The 14,680-nt window shown below is 39.6% G+C and overlaps 1 protein-coding gene across 7 annotated transcripts in view; it reads right to left on the bottom strand.

Annotated features, from left to right (window-relative positions):
- Nucleotides 1-14,680, bottom strand: part of SCLT1 (sodium channel and clathrin linker 1) — a 265,393-nt gene that overhangs the window by 227,389 nt on the left and 23,324 nt on the right. For 3 of the 7 annotated variants that reach the window (XR_016211964.1, XM_089302491.1, XM_089302492.1), the window contains exon 3: nt 13,767-13,860. The exons of the other annotated variants lie outside the window; for them this stretch is intronic. The gene's annotated coding sequence lies outside the window, so the exon portion shown is untranslated. The remainder of the gene's footprint in view (nt 1-13,766; nt 13,861-14,680) is intronic. 7 annotated transcript variants of the gene reach the window in all.

Raw genomic sequence — 14,680 nt, 5'->3', positions numbered from 1 at the left:
GAAATTTCATATAACATAGCACTTATTAGGACTAAAAGAGCATACGCTGAGTCATCAGATAGAAGATCAATATTAAAATATAAAATTCAGTAGCTTTTTCAAACACCAGCACTCTTCTTTTTTTGATCTACTTTGAAAGAGATTTAACAATTTTATAAATCTTTTTAAACAATCAATTGAAAAATTCTACTTTTTTTTTTTTTTTAATTTGAAAGGTAGAGGGAGAGAGGAGACACATCTTCTCATCTGTTGTCTCATGCTGCAAATGCTCAGAATACTCGGAGTATCAGAAGAGTTTAGAACTCAATCTGGGGCCGGTGCCACAGCTCACTTGGCTAATCCTCTGCCTGTGGCATCGGCACCCTGGGTTCTAGTCCCGGTTGGGGCGCCGGATTCTGTCCCCATTGCTCCTCTTCCAGTCCAGCTCTCTGCTGTGGCCCGGGAGTGCAGTGGAGGATGGCCCAGGTTCTTGGGCCCTGTACCCGCATGGGAGACCAGGAGGAAGCACCTGGCTCCTGGCTTCGGATTTGGATCGGCGCAGTGTACCAGCTGCAGCAGCCATTTGGGGAGTGAACCAATGGAAGGAAGACCTTTCTATCTCTCTCTCTCACTGTCTAATTCTGCCTGTCAAAAAAAAAAAAAAAAAAAAAAAAAAAAAAAAAAAAAAACCCTCAATCTGGGTCCACTGCATGAGTGGTAGGGACCTAAGAACTTGTGCCATTACCTGCTGCCTCCCAGGTGTGCATGAGTGAGGAGCAGAGCTAGACCTCAAGCTCATATACTCCGACTTGGGATACGAGTGTCCCAAGTGGCAGCTTAAATGCTACATGAAATGCTGCCCGAATAAGCAACTTTTTTAGCTTTGTGGGTTTTCCCAATCTTACATTTATTTTCATCCCACTGGTTTCTATTGCTTCTTTCTTTGGGCTTATCTTGTCCTACTTTTCTGATCTTTTCTCCTACTTAAATACATGTAATTAAGCCTATATACTTTCCTTTATACACTGCTTTAGCTGCATGCATCCTACAAGTTGTTTTTAAGGTTTACATTTTTTATTTTGAGATTATTCTGATTCACATGTAATTGTAAGAAACAACAGAGAGATGTCAAATAGCTTTTGCCCAAGTTTCTCCAATGGTAACATATTACAAAACTACAGCATTATATACAGATGCTACTTGACTTTTGGTAACATTATGTCCCAAAAAAAGTTATGCTAAGTTGAAAACATCATAAGTCAAAAAGGAACTACATCATGGTTTAGCAACACAGAACACTGCAGAATACTGGTTACTTATCCTCAGGATCAAATGGCTGCCTGGGAGTCAGCTCTCTGTTGATGCCCAGCATCGCAAGAGTGTACAATATTGCATATTGCCTGCCTGGGAAAAGATCAAAAATTTAAATATGGTCTTCCATCTGATGGTTCTCTCCTCAAATGGCTGCAACGGCCAGAGCTACGTCGATCTGAAGCCAGGAACCAGGAGCTTCTTCCTGGTCTCCCACTTAGGTGCAGGGGCTGCCCAAGGACTTGGGCCTTCTAATGCTTTCCCAGGCCATAGCAGAGAGCTGGACAGGAAGTGGAGCAGCCAGTTCCCAAACCAGCGCCCATATAGGATGCCAGTGCTTCAGGCCAGGGCGTTAACCCACTGAGCCACAGTGCTGGCCCCACCCTTTCTCTTTAAAAAAAAAAAAAAAAAAATTGGAATACAGTTTAAATGCCAAGAAAGGCACTAAGTGTACAGATAAATGATTTTTATTTTTGTCATCGGTCACACTCTAAGGGATATAATGCAGTATTTCTCTTTTTATATCTGGCTTATTTCACTGAGCATAATGTCTTCAAAATTCAGCTGTCAAAACTGGCAGCATTCTTGGTGGATGACTTTTTTCAGTACTTTGAATATATCATTCCATTTTCTCTATAATTGTAAGGGTTCTGCTGAGAAATCCACTGAAAGCCTCATGGAAATTCTCTTGTAGGTGATGAATCTTTTTTCCCTGACTGCTTTCCAAATTCTATGTCTCTGATTTTTGATAATTTGATCATAACATATCTCAATAAAGTCATTTTTGGGTTGTACCAAGATGTCTAGATCTCTCAGGATTTTAGACATTTTCAGACATTGTTTCTTTAAATGAGCTTTGTGCCTCTTTTCCTTTCTCTCTCTTCTTAAATTCCTATAATCCACATATTATTTCTTCTCATAGTGTGTTATGAATACTATAACATTTCTTCATTCCTTTTCATCTTTTTAAGCTCTGTCTAAATTCAAAAATCTTTCCTCAAGTTCACAGATTCTTTCATCTGCTCACTAAGTCTTATACTGAAGCTCTACTACATTTTCCACTTCATTCATTGTAGTCTATAGCTCCAGAATTTCCAATTTGATCTTTATAACTCCCTCTTTGCTGAACACATATTATTTATGTATTGCTTTCTTCATATCATTGAATTGTCTTGTCTTTCTTTGTTTTGTTTTATGGTAGTTCACTGAGTTTCTATAAAATGATTATCTTATTTTTTTATTTTATTTTATTTTTTTGACAGGCAGAGTGGACAGTGAGAGAGAGAGACAGAGAGAAAGGTCTTCCTTTGCCATTGGTTCACCCTCCAATGGCCGCCATGGCTGGTGTGCTGCGGCCGGTGCACCACGCTGATCCGATGGCAGGAGCCAGGTACTTCTCCTGGTCTCCCATGGGGTGCAGGGCCCAAGCACTTGGGCCATCCTCCACTGCACTCCCAGGCCACAGCAGAGAGCTGGCCTGGAAGAGGGGCAACCGGGACAGAATCTGGCGCCCCAACCAGGACTAGAAACCCGTGTGCCGGCACTGCAAGGCGGAGGATTAGCCTAGTGAGCCGCGGCGCCGGCCATAAATGATTATCTTAAATAATTTGTTAAACAATTTGTAGTTCTCCATTTCTTTGAGACTATTTTCTGGGAAGTATCAGGTTCCTTTGATGGCGTAATATTTCCTAGGTTTATCTTGTTCCTAGAAGAGTTTTGTTGTTTACTCATTTGAAAAAATACAGATACAGGGCATGCATGTGCAGCAGGTTAAGCTGCACTAGGGACACTTGCATCCCACAGTGGATTGCTGGTTTGAGTCCTAGCTACTCCATTGCCAACCCAGCTCTCTCCTAATGTGCCAGAAGCAGCAAATGATGGCCAAAGTACTGCAGTTCTTGCCACCCAAGTAGGAGACTCAGTAGGAATTCCTGGCTGCTGGCTTCAGTTTGGCTCATCCCCAGCTCTTGCAACCATCTGAGGAATGAACCAGAGGATGGAAGATTCTCTTTCAAATCAATCAATAAATCTTAGAAAGGTGATTTAGAAAAAAAAAAAAAAGCAAAAAGAAAAAAACAGATGCTTCCCTCAGTATTTACTGATAGGCTTTGGGAGAGAAATCCTTCCACCAAGATACCCTCAGATGTTTCACACACTCCACTTTTTTTCTCCCTTTTAGGGAGAAAGTCTCAAGATTGTATGTCTTTCCTCAATCACATAAAACCAGGCCAGCTGCTTAGAGTTTTTCCCTTTCTCCCTTATGGTGGTACCCTGAAATGCTCAAATTTGTGCTCATTCTCCCAATTCTGCAGAGTTAAGCCAGCTGACTTTGTATGCTTATAGGCCATCTAAAAATGATCATATTCTTCACTTGGGTATGCACTTAGGAACCAGTCATGGGTCTGGGGGTGGGAAATGAAGCTCATGGAGGGGCAGGTATCTGGCATTGTTTAAGACACTACTTGGGATGTTGTATCACATATCATGTCCTGGCTCTGCTGATACCAGCTTCCTGCTAGTGCACACCCTGGGAAGCAGTGGACAATGACTCAATTTTTAATTTTCAAAAACAGTGAAATATAAGTGTCTTAAAAAGTTCATAAAAAAGTACATTATGAAAAAATTTTACATGGTTTAAAAAAATTTTTGCACCAAAATAAACATCTCTTAATCCCACTTTTAAAAAAATTATTTATTTATTTAATTGAAAGGCAGAGTTACAGAGTGGCAGAGGCAGAGAGTGAGAGAGACATAGAGATCTTCCATCTGCAGGTTCACTCCCCAGCTGTGCTGATCCGAAGCCAGGAACCAGGAGCTTCTTCTGGATCTCCCACATGGGTGCAAGGGTCCAAGGACTTGGGCCATCATGTACTGCTTTCCCAGGCCATAGCAGAGAGCTGGACTGGAAGTGGAGTAGCTGGGACATGAACCAGTGCCCATATAGGATGATGACACTGCAGGCAGTGACTTTACCCAATATGTCACAGTGCTGGCCCCTCCATGAACTTTTTGACATCCTTCTATGTCATTTAGGTTAATTTTTCAATTCTGATTAGCTTTTATTTTTTTTATTTTTGTTTTTGTTTATGCCTGTTTCCTGTTATGAGAGATATATTAAAATCCCCTCCTCCCCCTTAACAGGGCCTACTTGCTTCTGTTTTCCCTGTGGCTTTATCATCTGTCTTTGTACATGTTGAAGCTATGGAATTTGGTGTATGTGAATCTGAGTTATTATAAATTACCTATGATTCAATATTTCATATATTTCACTATAGTAACAATTCTTAACTAAAATTGATGTCATCTGCTATTACTAGCTGGGTCAGGCCTAAACCAGGAACAAGAAACATTATCCTAGTCTCCCACATGAGTGGCAGGGCACATGCACTTGAGTTACCATCTGCTGCCTTCCAGGATGCTTTCATAGGAAGCTGGATCAGTAACACAGTAGCCAGGACTCAAATTGGCACTCAGATATGGAATGCAAGCATTGTAATTGGTGCATTACTCCACTGTCACAACGCCCCACCCCAGTATATCTGCTTTCTTTCAGATAATAGTTCCATGATGTAACTTTTTCTACTCTTTTCACTTTTGTTATTTATATAGTTGGATTTATTTGTGTACCTGTGTATGTGTTTTAGATATCTAGAGTATTTAGTTCATTCACTTTTAATATAATTAATGTTCATAATATATAAAGTTTGTAAGAGGAGTTAGCAAAATTTTTCTGTAAAGGACCTGAAACTAAGTATTTTAGACTTTGTGAATAAAAAAGGTTTTAATCACAACTATTTGATTCTGCCATTATAGTACAAAAGCAGCCACAGACAATTTGTAAATAAATAAGCATGGCTGTGTTCCAGTAAATATTTACCAACACAGATGGCAGGTGGGGTTTAGTTGGTGGCCTATAATTTAGCAATCCTTGAATAAGAAGATGGTTTGAAAGTGTTTCTCATAAACAAAACAAAACAAAATAGTGTCTCAAATAAACTATCTTGCAAGAGAAAATTATGTTTGGGCTTGACTCCCAGGATATCAAAGTATTTCAACTGTGAATTCTAAATCAAAAATTTTATGAGGATTTTTTTTCTTTACAGTTGTAGTGATTAAAACTTGTTTTATTGCTGCCAAAACACAAAGTACTAATGCACAAAATTAGAGTACCCAGATACAGACCATGCAGATATGGGAATTTGGTCTAGACCAGTCATTCGGAAAACTATGAATTATGTTCCAAGTGCTATAACCACTATGGTTTTACCTTTTACAATACATGCACAAGAATAAATTCCAGATTATTAAGACTTCAATATGAAAAGCACATTTATGCTAGGGAAGGACAACTTAGTACCTAATAGTAAAATTAACAATAGAATAAACATTGATATATCTGACCATATTGAGGAAAATTCTGTGTTAAAATGTATATATATATAAACAAGATAGATTCCAAAATGGCAGACTATGGAAGGGTGTATTGCTGTAAATAGAGAAACAGTAAAAACAAACAAACAAAAAGTGGAGGAAGTACATTTTCAGGGTAGAATTATAAAGAAAACTACAGTAAAAATTCTACAGAAGGAAGAGAAATGCCATGGATTGGTGTGTAAAGGTGTGGATGTACTGCACAAACATGAACACAACACACGACCCCAGGAGCTGAGAGCCAGAGAGAGCACCAGGTTTGGAGAGTAAGGTGAGATCAGACCGCAGCTGCCCGTGCCATTGGTGATATAGCTGGAGGGAGAGCTTGGTGTGAGTCCAGCCTGGAACCCTAAGAAGGATAGGGTACCCACTGACCCAGGGGAAAAAAGGGGCAAGATTCACTCTCCCCGGCCCCCCACAACAGCACCCAGAAACTGGCTGGGGGGCACCATTTTGGACATAAGCAGCACCTGCAGAAGCCTTTGCACACACACCGAGCAACTGGGCTGGGACAAGATGCCATCTCGTCAGTGGTGGCAGGGACAGGAACTCGGGCTTGTACATCTGGCAATCAGTGGGGAAAAGGCAACATTGTGAAATGAATGGGGGTTACATCTGGTGGCTCTTGTACACAAGTGTGATTCGGAGGGAAAAATCCATATTCCCCACTGACGTTGAGTTTAGTTGGGAGGATCGACAGGGGGCTAGGCACTGACATATGACTGGGAATTGCCCCCAGTCTCTCAACATATCATGGCTCCAGGGCTCAAATCACCTCAGTGGAGCACCCAAGGGCAGCTGGCTCTGGAAATGTCTCTGCCTCTCTGTGGATGGGACAGACTGGCAGGGCTGAGCAGATCCTCTGTACCCCATGACTGTGGGAGCCTTGTGTGCAGAGACTGTGGGACCTCAATAATCAATATGAGCGGCTCCATATACTCAGAGCTCCCTGATTGCCTGGGGTGAGTCACTGCAATGGGAACACGCTCACATTGAGGATAGCACACTGAGGAACACAACAATACTTCAATATTAGAATGTGAAGAAGAAGAGACTGATGAAATGCCTGAAATGGAATTCAACTTAGGATTACTCAGAAGCATAGAAGCAACTCCATAAATTAAAGAAATTCATGTATGACATGAACTAAATTTTTCCCATGGAATTGAAATTTTGAAGAGAAAACAAAATGAAATGTTAAAAATGAAGAATTCAATACCTTAAATAAAAATACAGTGGAAAGTCTTAACAAAACACTTGCTGAGGCAGAAAAAAGAATATCAAGTTAGAAGACAAAACTTTGGAAATTTTTCAGACAAAAAAATTTATAAAAATTACAAAAAAACAAACATTGTTGGAGATTTTACTAAAAGCTACCCAAATGGGTCTTAGGAGTTCCTTAAGGAGAAGATGAGAATGGATTTGAAGGCCTATTTAGTGAAATAATTACAGAAAACTTGTATAAGTTGGATAAAGAAAAAAAAAGTCCAAATACACAGGGCATGGAGAACTACTTATAGACATGACCAAAAAGATCTTCACCACAATACACTGTAGTCAAATATTCAACAGTAAAATATAAAAGATTCTAAAATGTGCAGCAGAGAAATGCCAGATTACTTTCAGAGGATCTCTAATTAGACTCACAGCTAACTTCTCATCAGAAATCATACAGGCTAGGAGAGAATGGAGTTACATAGTACAAATTTTAAGAGGAAAAAAGTGTCAATCCAAATACTGTACCCTGCAAAGCTCTCATTTATGAATGAAGGTAAAATAAAGATCTTCCATAACAAACAGAAATTGAAAGAATTTGTCTCCACTGAGCCAGCCTTACATATACTTAAGGATGTGCTACACACAAAAACACAGATACTTATCATTATGAAAGAATGTGAAGGCCGAAAAATCTCCTGGTAAAAGTACAAAGGAAATCCAAAGCAAACAACAGGAATATTTATAGAAAAATAGCAGGGCCAAGTTGTTACTTATCAATAATAACATTGAATGTAAATTGCCTAAACTCTCCAATTAAGATACTTGTTGGCTGAATGGATCAAAAAACAAACCCATCTATTTGCTCCCTATAAGAAACATACTTCACAACAATGATAGACAGACTGAAAATGAAAGGATGGATAAAGAACTTCATGATAATGGAAAGCAGAAATGAGCAGGTGTAGTTATCCTAAAATAATGCCAAAAAAAGAAAAAAAGACTTCAACTCAAAAACTGTTAAAGGAGACAAAGAAGGGCACTATGTAATGATTAAGGGATCAATTCGACAGGAAGATGTGACTATAATAAATGTATATGCATCCAATGCCAGGGCACCTGGCTATTTAAAACAAATATTAGGCAGGCGCACCAGGTTCTAGTCCCGGTTGCCCCTCTTCCAGGCCAGCTCTCTGCTGTGGCCAGGGAGTGCAGTGGAGGATGTCCCAAGTGCTTGGGCCCTGCACCCCATGGGAGACCAGGAAAAGCACCTGGCTCCTGGCTCCTGCCATCGGATCAGCGCGGTGCGCTGGCCGCAGCGTGCTGGCCGCGGTGGCCATTGGAGGGTGAACCAACGGCAAAGGAAGACCTTTCTCTCTGTCTCTCTCTCTCACTGTCCACTCTGCCTGTCAAAAAAAAAAAAAAATTAATAGATTTAAAAGGAGACATACACTCCAATACAATAGTAATGGGAAACTTCAACACCCCACATTCAAGAATGGACAGATCAACCACACAGAAAATCAACAAAGAAACAACAGAGCTAATTGATGCTATGGTTCAAATGGATCTGATCTCTACAGAACCTTTCACCCCACAGCTGCAGAACACACATTCTTTTCATCAATGCATGGAACTTTCTCCAGGATAGACGATGTTATAGGCCATAAAGCAAGTCTCAGCAAATTAAAAAAAATCAAAATCATACCATACATGTTTTTGGAGCACAATGGAATGAAGCTGGAAACTAACAACTTCAGAATCTGTAGAATATATGCAAACAAATGGACACTGAACAACATGATCATGAAAGAAAGTGGGTCACAGAAGAAATCAAAAGAGAAAAAAAATTTCTGGAATCTAATGAAGACAACAATACAACGTGTCAAAACTTATGAGATACAGCAAAAGCAGTATTAAGAGAGAAATTTATAGCAATTGGTGCCTACATCAAGAAATTGGAAAGGCACCAAATAAATGAGCTATCAATGTGTCTCAAGGACCTAGAAAATAACAACAAATCAAACTGACATTAGTAGGAGGAAAGAAGTAATTGAAAATAGAAAATAAACAAAACTGAAACCAAAAAAAAAAAAATATAAAATACCAGTGAAAGAGCTAGTGTTTTGAAAAAAGTAAACAAACTTGATATACCATTGGCCCAACTAAGCAAAAAACAAACAAACAAACAAACAAACAAACAGAGGGAAAAGACCCAAATCAATAGAATCACAGAGAAAAAAAAATGTGGGGCTGGCGCTGTGATGTAGTAGGCTAGGCTGGTATTCCATATGGGTTTTGGTTCATGTCCTGGCTGTACCACTTCCAATCCAGCTCTCTATTATGGAAAATGGCCCAAGTCCTTGGGCCCCTGCACCAACGTGAGAGACCAGAAGAAAAATCTCCTGGTGCCTGGCTTTGGATGCCCAGCTCTGCCCATTGCAGCCATTTGGGTAATGAACCAGCAGATAGAAGACCTTTCTCTCTGTCTCTCCTTCTCTCTGTAAATCTGCCTCCAAATAAATAAATAAATCTTTTAAAAATAGAAAATGAAAAAATAATAATCAAGAATTACAATAAAGAGCTATATGCCAATAAATCAGAAAATCTAGAAGAAATTGATAGATTTCATTATCACATTTTAGAATAATTAATATCAAAATGTCCATGCTACCCAAAGCAATTTACAGTTTCAATGCAATTCCAATCAAAAGACCAATGATATTCTTCTCAGACCTAGAAAAACTGATACTAAAATTCATATGGAGTCACAAGAGACTTCAAACAGCTAAAGCAATCTTTAACAATAAAAACAAAGTCGTAGGCATGACAATACCAGATTTCAAGACATAAAACAGGGCAGTTATAATCAAAACAGTCTGCTACTGGCAAAAAATAGACGTGTAGACCAATGAAACAGAACAGAAACTCCAGAAAAGAACCCACGCATCCAAAACCAACTTATCTTTGAGAAAGGAGCTAAAATCAATCCCTGGAACAAGGAACAGACTCTTTGACAAATGGTGCTGCAATAATTGGATCTCCACATGCAGAAGCATGAAACAAGACCCCTACCTTACACCTCACACAAAAATCCTCTCAAAATGGTTCAAGGACCTAAATCTATGACTGCATACCATCAAATTACTAGAGAACATAGGGGATACTGTGTAAGACCCCAGAAGCACAAAGCCAAAATTAACAAAAGGGATTACATCAAGCTGAATAGCTTATGTACTGTTAAAGAAACACTCAGGAAAGTGAAGAGGCAACTGACAAGAAGAGGAGAAAATATTTGCAAACTATGAAACTGATAAAAGATTAATATCCAAGGTCTATAAAGACTTCATGAAGCTCTACAACAAAACAAACAATCCAGTTAAGAAATGGGCAAAGGACTTGAATAGGCATTTTTCAAGAGAAGACGTACAAATGGCCAACAGACACAAGAACAAAGGCTCAGGATCACTAGCCACAGGGAAATGCAAATCAAAACAACAATGAGGTTTCGCCTCAACCCAGTAAGAATGGCTGTCATACAGAAATCAACATACAATAAATGCTGGTGAGGATGTGGAGAAAAAGATACCCAATACCACTGTTGGTGGGAATGTAAACTGCTACAGCCATTGAGGAAGACAGTATGGAGACACCTCAGAAATCTGAAAATAGATCTACCCTATGCAATCCCACTCCTGGGAATTTACCCAAAGGAAATGAAATCAGCATATGAAAGAGTTATCTGTACCCCCATGTTTATTACAGCTCAATTCACAATAGCTAAGATATGGAATCAATCCAAATCCATCAACTGAAGACTGCATAAAGAAATTATGGTACTATGTACACAATGGAATGCTACATATTGGTAAAATTCTGTCATTTGAAACAAAATGGATACAACTGGAAACTATTATACTGAATGAAATAAGCCAGTCACAAAAAGATAGATACTATGTTTTCTCTAATCTGTGGTAACTAACAGAGTACCTAAAAGGTAATGTATATTACTGAAATTGACATTTTGTGATTCAGTGATTGCTTATAGCCCTTGTCTCTACTGTTGAGAAAGTGGTATTTTTTAATCCAAATATGGAAAAAGCCCAAATTACTGGCTAACCCAAGGTATATTTTAGAAGCCTTTACCAACATGGGCAGGATTAGCTCAAAATGCAAAATCTAAGTGAAATGTTCATATGCTTCCAGAACAGTAATATGAGTTAGGTAAAGTGAAAAAGATAATCTTCCAGAGAATATGTTGGGGAGTTAAAAAAAAATGTATCCAATAACCTATGTAATTTCAGGAAGTGATTTATCCTAAGCCATTGAAAAACAGTCATTGCGTTTTTTTTGTTTTAATTAATTTTTTAAGGAATACAAATTTTATAACTTTAAGAATATGGTTATTCTTCCCACCATATCTGCTCTCCCACCACTCCTCCTCCTCCCTCTCCCCTTGCCAGTCCCATTCTCCATTAAGATTCATTTTCAATTAACTTTGTACACAGAAGACCAACTCTATACTAAGTAAAGATTTCAAAAATTTGCACACACACACAAAACTGAGAACTAGTTTTACAGTTAACTGTCATAATACAACTCATTAAGGACAGAGGTCCTGTAGGGGGAGATAGTGCACAGTGACTCCTGTTGTTAATTTAACAATTAACACTCTTACATATGAAGTCAGTGACCACCTGAGGCTCTTGACATCAACAGCCTAGGCTATGGAAGCCTTTTGAGTCCACAAACTCTGTCAGTATTTGGACAAGGCCATAAGAAAAGTAGAAGTTCTCTCCTTCCTTCAGAGAAAAGTACATCTTTTATTGATGGCCACTCTTTTCTACTGGGGTATCACTCACAGAGATCCTTCATGTAGAACATTTTTGGTCACAGTGTCTTGGCTTTCCATGCCTGAATCGTCTCCTAGGCTTTTCAGCCAGACCAGCAAGCCTTAAAGGATGATTTTTAGGTCAGAGTGTTACTTAAAGCAACTGTCATTCTGAGTCTGGTGTGTGAACTGCTTCCCATGTTGGAAAACTCTCTCGTTTTTAATTCTATTGTTATTATTACCAGACAATTGATCCTATTTATATGATCATTTTAATACTTAATCCTATTTATATGCTCACTTTAACATGTAATATGATCACTTTAACAACTTAGATGGCATTTTTACCACCAAGGTTAATGGGATCTGGAGTCCCACAACAAGTTTTTAAACTGTAGTCTATGAAGTAAACACACAGGAATCTATGCAAAATTATACAGCTTTACAGTTACAAACTTCCACCTCCCTTGTTCCCACTCTTATTTTTAACTTTTTAACTTTTATTTAATGAATATAAATTTCCAAAGTACAGCTTATGGATTACAATGGCTTCCCCCATAACGTCCCTCCCACCCGCAACCCTGCCCTTTCCTATTCCCTCTCCCCTACCATTCACATCAAGATTCATTTTTGATTCTCTTTATATACAGAAGATCAGTTTAGCATACATTAAGTAAAGATTTCAACAGTTTGCTCCCACACAGAAACATGAAGTGAAAAATACTGTTTGAGTACTAGTTTTTTTTTTTTTTTTTTTTTTTTTTTTTTTTTTTTTTTTTGACAGGCAGAGTGGACAGTGAGAGAGAGAGACAGAGAGAAAGGTCTTCCTTTGCCGTTGGTTCACCCTCCAATGGCCGCCGTGGCCAGCACGCTGCGGCCGGCACACCGCGCTGATCCGATGGCAGGAGCCAGGAGCCAGGTGCTTTTTCCTGGTCTCCCATGGGGTGCAGGGCCCAAGCACTTGGGCCATCCTCCACTGCACTCCCTGGCCACAGCAGAGGGCTGGCCTGGAAGAGGGGCAACCGGGACAGAATCCGGCGCCCCAACCGGGACTAGAACCCGGTGTGCCGGCGCCGCTAGGCGGAGGATTAGCCTAGTGAGCCGCGGCGCCGGCCTGTTTGAGTACTAGTTATAGCATTAAATCTCAATGTACAGCACACTAAGGACAAAGATCCTACATGAGGAGTAAGTGCACAGTGACTCCTGTTGTTGACTTAACAAATTGACACTCTTGTTTATGGCCTCAGTAATCACCCTAGGCTCTTGTCATGAGCTGCCAAAATGGAAGCCCCCTGAGTTCACCAACTCTGATCATATTTAGACAAGGCCATGGTCAAAGTGGAAGTTCTCTCCTCCCTTCAGAGAAAGGTACCTCCTTCTTTGATGACCCGTTATTTCCACTGGGATCTCACTCGTGGAGATCTTTCATTTAGGTTTTTTTTTTCCCCCAGAGTGTCTTGGCTCTCCATGCCTGAAATACTCTCATGGGCTTTTCAGCCAGATCCGCATGCCTTAAGGGCTGATTCTGAGGCCAGAGTGCTGTTTAGGACATCTGCCATTCTATGGGTCTGCTGTGTATCTCACTTCCCATGTTGGATCATTCTCTCCCTTCTTTATTCTATCAGCTAGTATTTGCAGACACTAGTCTTGTTTATGTGATCCCTTTGGTTCTTAGTCCTATCATTACGATCAATTGTGAACAGAAATTGATCACTGGGACTAGTGAGATGGCATTGGTACATGTCACCTCAATGGGATTGACTTGGAATCCCCTGGTATGTTTCTGACTCTACCGTTTGAGGTAAGTCAGCTTGAGCATGTCCCGAATTGCACATCTCTTCCCTCTCTTATTCCCACTCTTATATTTAACAGCGATCACTTTTCAGTTAAGTTTCAGCACTTAAGAAGAATTGTGTATTAATTACAGTATTCAACCAAAAGTATTAAGTAGAACAAACAAACAAAAATACTAAGAGGGGTAACATATTAAGTTGCTCACCAACAGTCAGGGTGAGGGTTGATCAAGTCACCGTTTCTCATAGTGTTCATTTCACTTTAACAGGTTTCCTTTTTGGTGCTCAGTTAGTTGTCACCTATCAGGGAGAACAAGTGGTATTTGTCCCTTTGGGATTGGCTTATTTCACTCAGCATAATGTTTTCCAAATTCCTAACAGGGATCACTTTTCAGGTAAAATTGAAACACCTAAGAATAATTGTGTGTTAATTACAGAGTTCAACCAATGGTACTAGAACAAAAAAAAAATACTAAAATGGATAAAGTATTACATTGTACATCAACAATCAGGACAAGGGCTGATCAAGTCACTGTTTCTCATAGTGTCCATTTCACTTCAACAAGTTTCCCCTTTGGTGCTGCTCAGTTAGTTGTCACCGATCAGGGAGAACATATGATATTTGTCCCTTTGGGCCTGGCTTAATTCACTCAGCATGATGTTTTCCAAATTCCTCCATCTTGTTGCAAATGACCGGGTTTCGTTGTTTTTGACTGCTGTATAGTATTCTATAGAGTACATGTCCCATAATTTCTTTATCCAGTCTACTGTTGATGGGCATTTGGGTTGGTTCCAGGTCTTAGCTATTGTGAATTGAGCTGCAATAAACATTAATGTGCAGACAGCTTGTTTGTTTGCCAATTTAATTTCCTTTGGGTAAATTCCAAGGAATGGGATGGCTGGGTTGAATGGTAGGGTTATATTCAGGTTTCTGAGGAATCTCCAGACTGACTTCCATAGTGGCTTAACCAATTTGCATTCCCACCAACAGTGGGTTAGTGTCCCTTTTTCCCCACATCCTCTCCAGCATCTGTTGTTGGTAGATTTCTGAATGTGAGCCATTCTAACTGGGGCGAGGTGAAACCTCATTGTGGTTTTGATTTGCATTCCCTGATTGCTA

The sequence above is a fragment of the Oryctolagus cuniculus genome, chromosome 8, assembly GCF_051225735.1.
Source record: "Oryctolagus cuniculus isolate XC-2025 breed Fujian yellow rabbit chromosome 8, ASM5122573v1, whole genome shotgun sequence".
Classification (NCBI taxonomy): Eukaryota; Metazoa; Chordata; class Mammalia; order Lagomorpha; family Leporidae; genus Oryctolagus; species Oryctolagus cuniculus.
Note: the sequence above shows the minus strand (reverse complement) of the source record. Positions and strands in the feature narration are given on the sequence as shown.